This window comes from Corvus brachyrhynchos, unplaced genomic scaffold (genome assembly GCF_000691975.1).
Source record: "Corvus brachyrhynchos isolate BGI_N302 unplaced genomic scaffold, ASM69197v1 scaffold61, whole genome shotgun sequence".
Taxonomy (NCBI): Eukaryota; Metazoa; Chordata; class Aves; order Passeriformes; family Corvidae; genus Corvus; species Corvus brachyrhynchos.
The window spans coordinates 2,866,104-2,877,073 of NW_008236478.1; the positions used below are offsets into that span (position 1 = coordinate 2,866,104).

Consider the following 10,970-nt stretch of genomic DNA (forward strand, 5'->3'; position numbering starts at 1 on the left):
AAAGCTAGTTCTTGAGCTCTGACAGTGCCACAGTTACACCTTTGCTTGCAGAAGAGAGATATTCAAAGCTTCCGATCCTGATTCTGATGCTGACCGGTTCTGTTACTTGAGAAAGACTCAGTGTCTTCTTTCACCACATCATTGAGGATGATGCAGTTTCCCATCATTAGCAATTCACTTTAGATGTAAATAGTAAATTATCAGTATTTGTTTTCCTCTGGAATCTCCATCTATAAATTTCTAGATCAGTAATGATTATGAAGCCTGTGCCAAAACTTCCATAAAATGAGGTTGCTTTTATTTTAGAAACTGCAAACTGTAATTAAGGGACTTGCTAAAAACATTGGAGAGCAGTGGAGAAGAAATTAGGAAAGCAGTTTCTTAACTGAGAGCCTTTAGTTGCAGGTTGTAATCACTGGTAATCCTTCTGCTGTTTGGAGTTCAGTGCTCTTTCTGAAGTAATAGTATTTAGTACAAATCCATGAAAAAATAATGTACTTAAACTATGTTTTCCAGAATCATGTGAACTGTGTTATGCAAACAAAGACTTATCCCTGCCATAAGAGCAGTAACAATTTAGTGACTTTTACTCCTTTGCCTTCAATAGAAAACAATACTATTCTGAGGTACCCTGATTTTTTAACAGTGCAATACTGTTGTAGGTGAATTTTTTTAACTCCAGAAGAAGGCAGGAGGGACTGAGCACTGACATGCTGGATGACAATCCAGCCAGCTCTGTATTATCATTTTTCATACAAACAGGCAGCCTTCTAATCAGAATTAGCTAATGATTTGAGAGAAATGAAATGAGGTTTAATGTAAAAAACCCAAACAACAAGGTAAATATTAGATACTGCTGTACAAAGCAAAGATGATGAGTGATTTAATACTTACTTAATTGATAATGAGATTAAGAGAAATACGTAAGAACCTACCTGTACAAGTTGGACAGATGCCGCATCCAGAACAGTCTGAAATCTTCTATATTTTTGCCCAATAATTATTGTTTAGACCATAACAGTTGTAAATAGAACATTAAACATATTCAGGACTTGATTGGACTTCTGTTTCTTGTTTTTTTCTCTCTTTCTCTTTCTTACCTTCTGTCTTCTCTCTTTCTTTCCCCCTTTCTTCCTTTCTTTCTATTGCTTTGTTTGTATCTTGTAACTAAGCACTGTGTGGTCTGGCAAGTGGCTAGGCAAGTAAACAGTGAGGTTCCTTCTCTTACTTTCAAGCCAAACCTAGCAGCTCCTGGTTTGAAGTTGAGGGCAACGTCATGTCTGCTAAGGCTGTTTACAGTCTCTTTCTTTCTTTCTTTCTTTCTTTCTTTCTTTCTTTCTTTCTTTCTTTCTTTCTTTCTTTCTTTCTTTCTTTCTTTCTTTCTTTCTTTCTTTCTTTCTTTCTTTCTTTCTTTCTTTCTTTCTTTCTTTCTTTCTTTCTTTCTTTCTTTCTTTCTTTCTTTCTTTCTTTCTTTCTTTCTTTCTTTCTTTCTTTCTTTCTTTCTTTTTTCTTTTTTCTTTTTTCTTTTTTTTTTAATTTTTCCTGGGAGTTCACTTGCCAGGTAATGAGAGTCAGCTTTTAGGAAGTGGCTCAGTATAAATCTCTGGGTCCGTCGACTTACAAGGACTCAATTGGATTACCTGACGCACACGGGAGCATTAGATCTAAACCCCCATAGACTGATGTTGCTTTCAGCCCCTGGCCAATCCAGGGAGCAACAGCACAACCAAAGCAGAGACTGATGGTCTGAGGGGTGACTGTGTCTTTTCTGAGCAGCAAAATCCTTCAGACTCAATAAACAATGCAGATAAGATTTTGATGGGTCTATCTGGCAGGAAAATAAACCAACCCAAAACTGAAGGAAGGAAATGTGATCGTTTTTTAATATTGCCTAATCTGAAAATTTTTCGTTAATTATAGCAAAGTGTAGCTGTGCTCAGAGCAGGGCAGAGGGAGCTCTTGGGGTGCTGCAGGGCGACTGCGAGCTGGGTGTAAGTGAAGGGAAAAAAACCTTAGTAAAATAGAAGGAAGTTCTATTGGACTGATTCCAATAAGCTCTTCACATTAGTTGTTCCTCCATTTTTCCCAGCTCTGTTTGTCTTTTTATTCTAGTTTTTCTCTAAGTCCACAAATCTGTATTTGTTTAATCTTTCTCCCTATATTTTGTCCCTGAGCAACAGGATTTGCAAATGCATTTACAATCCTTATGGCAATACCTCACAGATGACTGTAGTGTAGATTTCTCTCTTCATGTCAAAATGAAAATCTTGGACTTCTTTCATTGCCTAACTTCATGCAACTAAGTCATTCAAGTTCTATGTAGGAAAAAACCCAAACCAGCCTCCTATTTCCTTTTTTCTCTCTCAGTCACTGTGAATGTTGCCACTGTTGCCCCTAGCCCACACTCTGGACTTCGCATTCAGTTCAGTCTATCCACTGTATCTGAGTGGTGACATGTGCTTTTGAGGAAAATATACAAGCTATGGTCTTCTTTATTTATCTTTAAAGAAAATTTATTCAGGTTTTCATCATCTCAATTGCTGTAAATCCCTCTCTTTTGACACTTGGAAATGCAATGTTTCTTTATGCAAAATGTCACAGAAGACATATCTTCTGCTGAATTCTCACACTGGGTTCATCACCCATCCTTTCATATCCTTCTCTGGTCCCTTTAGTTTATAGCAGCAAAATAAAACTATAATTTTATAAATTCCAGCTTGGTCCAGAAGTCATAAATCTGATCTGACAGGCAGTCTGACAGGACTGCAGGCAGGAATAAAACTAGATAGAGAGGTCTCACATCAGATGCCCCAAACAGAACATGCTGGAGTTGGCAAACCAACATTTATTGATAAACCTCACCAACTGTGCAAAAGAAACTACCTATTCCCTTCTGCCGTGATCATTGGACTAATACTGCTCTTCATTTTTTGAATTTGTGGATCCAAATACCAACAGACCAGCAAAAAGGCTGTTAATGAAAAAAGTAAAATCTGAGCATTGATGCAGCTCAGGAAGTATTTTGCTTGATTATCCAATGCAGTGACACTAGCAGGACAAAAGCAACACAAGTTTGTGGCTGCTCCTTCCCCAGGTAATGAGTGGGGAGGAGATAGGAAGTTATTTTTAGTGGTGCATTTGTAGCTACCAGATTGGATTTAAGTAGGTGTGTGTATAATGCTGTTTGTGGAGTTAACAGGGTGTGTGGCTTTTTGAATCATTTTGCTAGAAATAATGTGTTGTGTGAACATGCTCCTGTTAAATCAGGTAGAAATGCTGATTTGATTAACTGATCAAAGTTACTAAAGACTTCATGCTCTATTGCTTTAAGAAAAGACTCAATGATTCTTCTCATGAAAACTTGCAATTGCAAAACTGTGGTAGTTCTGTTGGCATAAGCAGCAGTTCCAGATTTGTGAGATCAAATTCTCACCTGTGATTCCTTCTTTATTCTAAATAGTCGTTGAAAACAGCCATTTTAGAAAATTACTCACAACCTACTGATTTGAACCAAAGCAGTGTTTCAGACTCATAAACCCAAAATATACAGTATGAGAGCTTCAGCTGAATTTCTTCTGTTCATCTATTGAATCCTCACTGTGTACAGGTGACATGTAGGTAATTGCAGCACAGTTTATGTAACTAGATCACTATGAAAGAAGGTTAACAAGATGAAAGACTATTTATCCCAGTGAAGGAACTGCTGGATGGAGGCTTAGGATCTCCCTTATGTTCCTTCCAGCTTTCTGAGAACCGGCAATGGCTAGAATCCAATTATTCTCTGACATTAATGCCTTTTTATCCCACAGAAGCTGAAGTGTGGGAAGCTCTTAAAAGTTTACATAAAGGTGAAGATTACTATTTACTTCTCAGCTGATGGTGGTACAAGCAAGCTGTCAAAAATACAAGCACAGCTCAGGCCTGGGGTTTCTGTTAAACAGAGAAGACTTACAGTACTTCCGTTAAGTTTTAACTAGTTTTAGTTTGGAGTCCCATGGACGGGATCATGAACTGCTTGAGCTGTCAGAGCTAAATGGAGATCACTTGAGCTTTCAGAAAAATCAGGGAATCTCCCTTTTTGCCTTGGATCTGCTCAAATTGTACAACAGGACCTAACCACTTCTGATAGTGAACTTCCATGCATCATCCCCATGTCCACTAGATGTGAAAATTCAAGTTTTATTTCCATCATGGTTTCTAAGCAGATTGGAATTTGTCCAGTCATCTATATTTAGCTTAGCAACGTAATACAGAGATGTGAGTCTACGCTCTTGTTCTGGTCTTTGCTGTCAGGGATGTTTCACAGCAGTGTCTTTGGGGGAATTACCTCTGATTTGTGTAACCCTAAGCTCAGTTAAAAAAAAAAAAAAAAAAAAAAAAATGGAACAATGCTGTAACATAGTAGCATGACATAGCCCAGCAGGACTGCAGAGAGGGGCAGAGAAGGAAAGCTGGCCAGGATCTCGTTCCCAGCCCTGAGCAGGGGCTTTACTGGCCTGACTGTCCTGTACTACCCGAGCTCTGGGGACAATGAACCAGGCTCAGTCCCTGCCTCACCACTGCAGCCGGAATTCTGTCAAAAAAAAAAAAAAAAAAAAAAAAAAAGTAAACCCAAAAGCAAGTAAAAAAAAAAAAAAAAAAAAAAAAAAGACAAGAGGCCAGTATCTGAACAGCCTGTTTCCCTTTAAGAAATAATTCTTAAGATAATTAAAAATACCACTAAACTGGGAGTGGAGGTGTATTGGAGTTTGTTTCTAAGTTTGTGTTTGAAGAGTGTAGGAAGGCAGCATAATTCTTATTGCCACACTGTTCTATAAGAACAAAGCTGGCAAAGTCTGGCTCAAACCTCTGGGGGTTTCTAAATCTTTGGAAAGTTCTATGAATGGATGAGACCCAATTAAAATACCACTTTCAGTTCAGTGTGTTTAATTTTCTTTTGCTTCTTACACAGCTTTTGAGATGTAATGTGAGGCAAGAAAACATTGAACAAGTAACTCATGTTTGTGATGCCTGATTACAGCTCTGCTGATCCCAGCAGTAATTCAACGGGAGGCCAGTATTCCTATGATACATCCTCCAATGCATCCATCCAAGATACAAGAAGAGAGGCTGTGAAGTGATTACTATTTAATGCCAAATGCTCTCAGACTGTAATGGAACCACTTTCTAAATTATAAAAGTTCAGGCCATTAATCTGAGGAAAGAAAGACTGAAACTTTAAAGGTTTCAGGGGTATGGTGATGGAATTCCATGTATATTCTCCATGTATAGTTTCACAAAAAGTAGACATTTTACCCAGCAAGGACATGGATGCTGGTTGGAAGGGGGAAAAACAATCATCTTTTTCTCTCTTGGAATAGAGATTTTGTATTAGTTATGCTCTTTGTCACCACAATGAAACCTGTGTAGATTAACATATACTTGTGTATATTAGATTAACACTTATAGAGTGAAAATAGCTTTTCTTTACAACAGCTGAATGTATCTCCATTTCAAAATGCTAGAATGGGTGTGTGTAAGTTGTCACAGGGTACTATTCCATAAGCCAAAGATGTGTGCAGGCACCAAACTAGCATAAAGAGGTACAGTTTCACCCACAGGGGATCATTTGCTATTGAAGTTATCCTCCTTATTCTGCCTAATGTGGTTCACTGAGTGCTAAGTAAGGTATTGTGCAATTTAGAAATAACACACACTCTTAAATATCTTCAAAATGCTTTGGTAAAATCATAAGAGTTACCAAGTCAAAAGAGATAAGACTAAGTTGTCTGTATTACTCCTCTACTGCCATTTAGCTCACCGTCACTTGTTTTTCAAAACTACTTTCTGAAGTTATCAGGTTTTGTGTTGGAATCATTATATGGAATGGTAAATTCAACTAGCATTTAGACAGGATGTAACATAATTGGTGTTGGCCAATTTAATTTTCCAGCTCTTTTCAGAGATAATGTATGATATGTTAACTAACCTAGAAGGGCTGTTTGCATTTAGGAGTTGAAATTAAAAACTTTCACAAGAATTGGTGCATTCCTGGGAAATCTTTTTTTTTAAGCAGAAGGGCAAGGTCGGGGATGAAGAACACTGAATGCTGGTTGGAGAGACCGTTACTGAAAGCTTGCCTTCAGTATCCCCTGTGCCAGAGTCATCAGTGGTGCTGTTCTGTGTAAGGTCACTAAAATTTGGTCAACTTTGGATGGTCTCATGTAGCAGAAATCATGAAGAGAGGATGGCACAGGAGCTTTTCCAATTATGATCACTTTATAATAACAAGGGAGAAAAAGCTGATATAAAATTCCCTATGGCTTTGTTCTGAATCCTGAAAATGTCCTTTGCTCTGGAATTATTCTTAGAAAGCCAAATACTAAGCTTTCATTGATAAGGGTGCAGGAAGGGCTGTCAATATGTAATTTAGAAAGGTAATGCCAAACCCCAAAAACTTTTCTCGCATTTGCCTATGAAAAATTTCTATTGAATAGTAGTATAAATAAAGAACACCCTATGCTGTGTTAATATCAGTGTGTAGAAATATGAGGTATGTGACCCCCATAAACACTGCTTTCTAACAGTTAAACTACATGTCCCTCCACAAACAATTTCTAGTTGGCTATGTCCAGTGATTGCACATACTTTGCTGCCTATTTACTTAGTGTAAAAATTAATATAAATTGGCTGTGCATGGAATTATGGCAGCTCAGGAAGAACTTTTCAGGAACAACAAAGAAGGGGTTAATAGTATTAATGATATTTGAGAGAACAAAGTTTCTTGACTAGATGTGCAGAAACGTCTGAGCTTCAGCATCTGTTAGCCCTGAGCATGGCCCCATCTTCCCGCTCCCATCTGTAACCTGTCGCATGGTGCCCCACGGTGGCTGCTTGCCTCCTGTTACATTTGCTCAAGCCAGTAAGTGCTCCATTCAGTTTGGTTACTACTAAACAAAAATATTTGCCCCAGTTCATCGTTATTTGCTAATAGTCAGAATTCAAGTGTTTAACTGCATTTTGCAACTCCTGTCTGTTTCTAGTTGCATTTAAAGAGGGAATACAAGTCCCTCTACCTGGTTACATGGAGTTGATTTCATAATGCTTTGCAAGACATAATTAATTTAAAAAATCTAGCTGTTACAATGTTTCTTTCATTAGATTATTTTCATTATTAAAATAATTTTAACATCAGCTGTATTCATCAACAATTAGTATGTGTGATTTTTCTTTGTACACCTTTCTAGGCTGTAATATGTCTATTAAATTGGGGTTTGCTAGCAAATTTCCATTTCGCTTTCTTATGTGAAATGCAGCTTCGTTGCCACAAGCAATGGTGAAAAAAATGTTTCAGAAAGATATTATTACCAAAATGCTTTTTTTTATTTCTATTTGTATTACTTCTGGAATTTTCTGAAAACTTTCATAGTCTGTACTGTCTTTCCACATATATCTGTCTTCCTTAACAAACAATATTTATCAATGTGTTTTCACAAGAGGATATGGATGTTGATCCTGGCTGTGGCTTCTCAAGCCCTAGCTTGGATAAACTGGACCCCCTGAGTACCCACAATTCCTATTGATCTCTTCTTGATGAGGCGGTGCTTTCAAACACCTTCCCTTTGACTGAGAGGACTGATGAAAAAACTGCTTGTGCTCCAGAGTCCCTTAATGCTGCTCCCAGGGCTCTGTAATGCCTCTCCATACTCCTCGGATGGTTCCTAGCTGTACCAGAGATGCCCACATGAAATTCAGCAGCAGGTAACAGCCAGTGGACAGTGCAAGGCTTGGCAGTCTCCCAGCGACATTCCTGGGAAGCAGCACAGCTCTCAAGAGAGCGTGTCAAGGCAGCAACGAGTGCCTCGGTGCCTCCAGAAGAGAGTCACCTACTGCTGCCACCCATCACTTTTCTTAGCAGCACTGCTTGTTGTCCAGGGAGCAGAGGGGCTGCCTCTCCCAGCTCCAGCACCTCTCCTGATGTGACAAGGTCTTTCCTCCTCAGTCTGCAGAGCACTGAAGCGGTTCTGCAAGGGCACATGGACAAGGATATCTTGTTTCTATTTGCAGCTTGTCTAAAAGCGACTGTGGGCATAATCAGGCATTTACTTGAAAAACAGCTATTGTGATTTAAGCTACCTTGTGTCTGTTCACTGCAGTCCCACTCAGCTGAGCTACTATGTGTATTATGCTAATCCATTTTGGTGCAAAAATAAATCACTGTTCTTTACTATGGATGCTTTGTGAACAAAAATGACTACTCCTATCTTTTGACCTGTTATTTTATTTTATAGAATCTCATTTTTGACATTTTGATTTTTGTACATCAAAATTTGTGTCAGACATTCAGATCTATTTCCTTGTCTCCAAAGATATCAGTCTGAATTTTTTGCTTTTTAGTTTATAGACATCAATATGCTAAAGCTTTGTTTACTACCCCGAGTATGGTAATTGACAAGTTAACGAAAATATTAAAAAAGACAAAACTACATTTTTGATGTAATTTCATGACTGTTGAATCCAAAAAATTTAATATTCATAAACCTACTTGTATACCAGTGCATGGGTGTGAGAAAGTTTGCAGTATTTTGACATAATCCAGATTTTACTGACACTTTTAAATCCAAATATTTATTAAACACTCAACAACTGCTTATTTTAAAGCAGCAGTCTAAATCCAAGACTACTGCTACATAAACACTGAAACTGAGGAGGTAAGAGAATGATTAACAATTACATGTAGGCAGAGGTTGATTTTCATGCTCCAGATTGTTCATTAATTTTGGACTTGTTTTGAAATTATACATACAATCAAAGAAACTTTTGTCCTTACTTGAAGAGTTACTATTTCAGTGTCTTGCAAATTTTGTGTAATGTACAGGAATTTTATAGCTTATCTATCATATTTATTTTTAAAGCAGTTATACTGGTGAACAGCAAATTTATGGTATGAAATTCTTCCTTTCAGAGTTTTCCTTTATAAAACCTTTACATATTTTCCAGCCTCTACTATGCTTTGCAACAACACCAATCTGATCTTTTTGTATAATTTCTGCATCATTATTTGTGTTGCTTATCAGCTTTACATTCAAGATGGCACTAGATGCTGATTGTATACAAGGTTGTAAGGACTAGTTTTAAAAAGTCACTTAGAAATACATCTCTTGTTAAAAGCATTAACTTAGTAAACTATAAAATCTTAAGGAGAATTTGATTATACCTTAAAGGAAAAAAGAAATGTGACAAACCTGGATCCTCAGCAAAACACCATATTATACTTTAAAGGGACTGTTGTTCTTCACTTGCAAATCTCAGTGCAAATTTACATCAGATGGGATGATCAGGTACAATCACTCTCCCAAAAGCATTAGGAGCAGCATCAGTGCTGTAAGTCCATGGGACTTGTTGCAAATAACTGAACTGGCTGAACATGATGCCACCCCACCTGTTTCTTACTGTGCAGAGAACAGAGGTTAACACTGGAAATCTATGTGCCAACAGAACTAAACATCTGAAGGTGTCATGACCTGCATCAGCCCAAATCAGCAGGCTGTTTTAATCACCTGGCCAAGATGAATTTGACCCATCCAGATGAAGTTTTGCCTGCAGTGTATTTTGGGCATTTATATTGCCCCTTCTGAGCTTTGCTGATGGCATATGTAAACACAAGGGAATGCAATATCTGGCTCTGATCTAACACATTGCAATAAGAAAAAGCCTCGGAGCTAAAAGCTGGTTAATTCTGTTTGGGGGCTGTCCCACGGAAATGATCAGAGGTAATGTGGGAAGTGTCTCTTAGAAACACAAAGCCCAGAGGCACCTAAGGAGGACTAGTGGCAGAGTCTGAGCAATAGCTTTTGTTTTGTTGGGGGTTTTTTTGTGTAGATACAAATGAGGCATCATATATCTGTCTGTGGAAATCTGTAAAAGAACCACTTTAACATATGGAAAGAAATTGCCTAAATTAAGTGACTATTTTAAAGGCAGCATGCAGAGGTCTCACTAAAATGGGCATATGAATAGTATATGGGACAGAGTTATGGAGGTCAAGCTTTTAACACCAAGATACTGGGCAAAACAGGAATATTCTAAAGCACTACCTTTAGCATGTAGAAGGCTATGCTTATTAGAGAGGGATAAAAGCTGTTATCAACAAAAAACTTGATGGAATCTTTGGCATCTTCAAAAATGTGACAGAGGCCGCATGTTTGACAGTGAATAAAATGCGAAATGTCCATTTTCACAGTACCCTGTGCCTAACTGGCAGATTTTACGTATTTTTAAATACTGCTCATAGGGCCTTTTTTTGTAGTAAAATATACAAAGGTTTGCTGCAGGGTGCTGAGTGGCCTCCCTTTGTCTCTAAGCAGGGACATTCCTAAGGAAAAAGGAAAGGGGGGAAAAAAAGAACAACAAAAAAAGACGATATACAAAGGAAAATATTTAAGTCTAAGGAGAGAGTACTTAATGTCATATGCCAGGAACCAAGGGCAATAGTAATGAAAACCTCAAAATCCTATAAAGAGGTACTAAAGATTTAGAGGAAAAACAACACCAAAACTGACATAGGACAATAAAATGTTACACCGCTCCAGATGCCCAATAATGAAAGCACTGCCATGCCAGGCATGCAGCGGGAAGTCTGGAGCTGCCAAGGCCGTGAAAGATGTCTGGGAGCAGCACCGATGCCAGGGTGCGACGGAGGGTGCCAGCGCACCGGCAGAGAGCGCCAAGGCAAAGGCCTTAAAACATGCAAATATTTCATGAAAGCCCCAGCAGAAAAGAGCTCTGGCTACCGGCGTAATCCAGGAAAGGAATTGCTCCAGGGGAAAGGGCGCGGAGGAGGCAGAGAGAAGCTGGTTCCGAGCAGGGATGCGCGGGCCCCGGGCAGCCGGAGCGCCGCAGGCCCAGCAGGACACGGTGGGAGCCGGGCGGGCCGGGCGGTGCGGACCGGGGGCGGTGGGGACCGGGCGGGCCGGGGGCCGTGGGAGAGG

General features: G+C 38.9%; 2 protein-coding genes across 5 annotated transcripts in view; one reads left to right on the forward strand and one right to left on the reverse strand.

Annotated features, from left to right (window-relative positions):
* The window catches only part of FRMPD2 (FERM and PDZ domain containing 2), a 69,928-nt gene extending 68,576 nt beyond the window's left edge, over positions 1 to 1,352 (reverse strand). Inside the window, 1 exon segment of the mRNA XM_017725974.1 lies at positions 936 to 1,352. The gene's annotated coding sequence lies outside the window, so the exon portion shown is untranslated.
* Positions 1 to 10,970, forward strand: part of MAPK8 (mitogen-activated protein kinase 8) — a 182,172-nt gene that overhangs the window by 127,242 nt on the left and 43,960 nt on the right. The window lies entirely within an intron of this gene.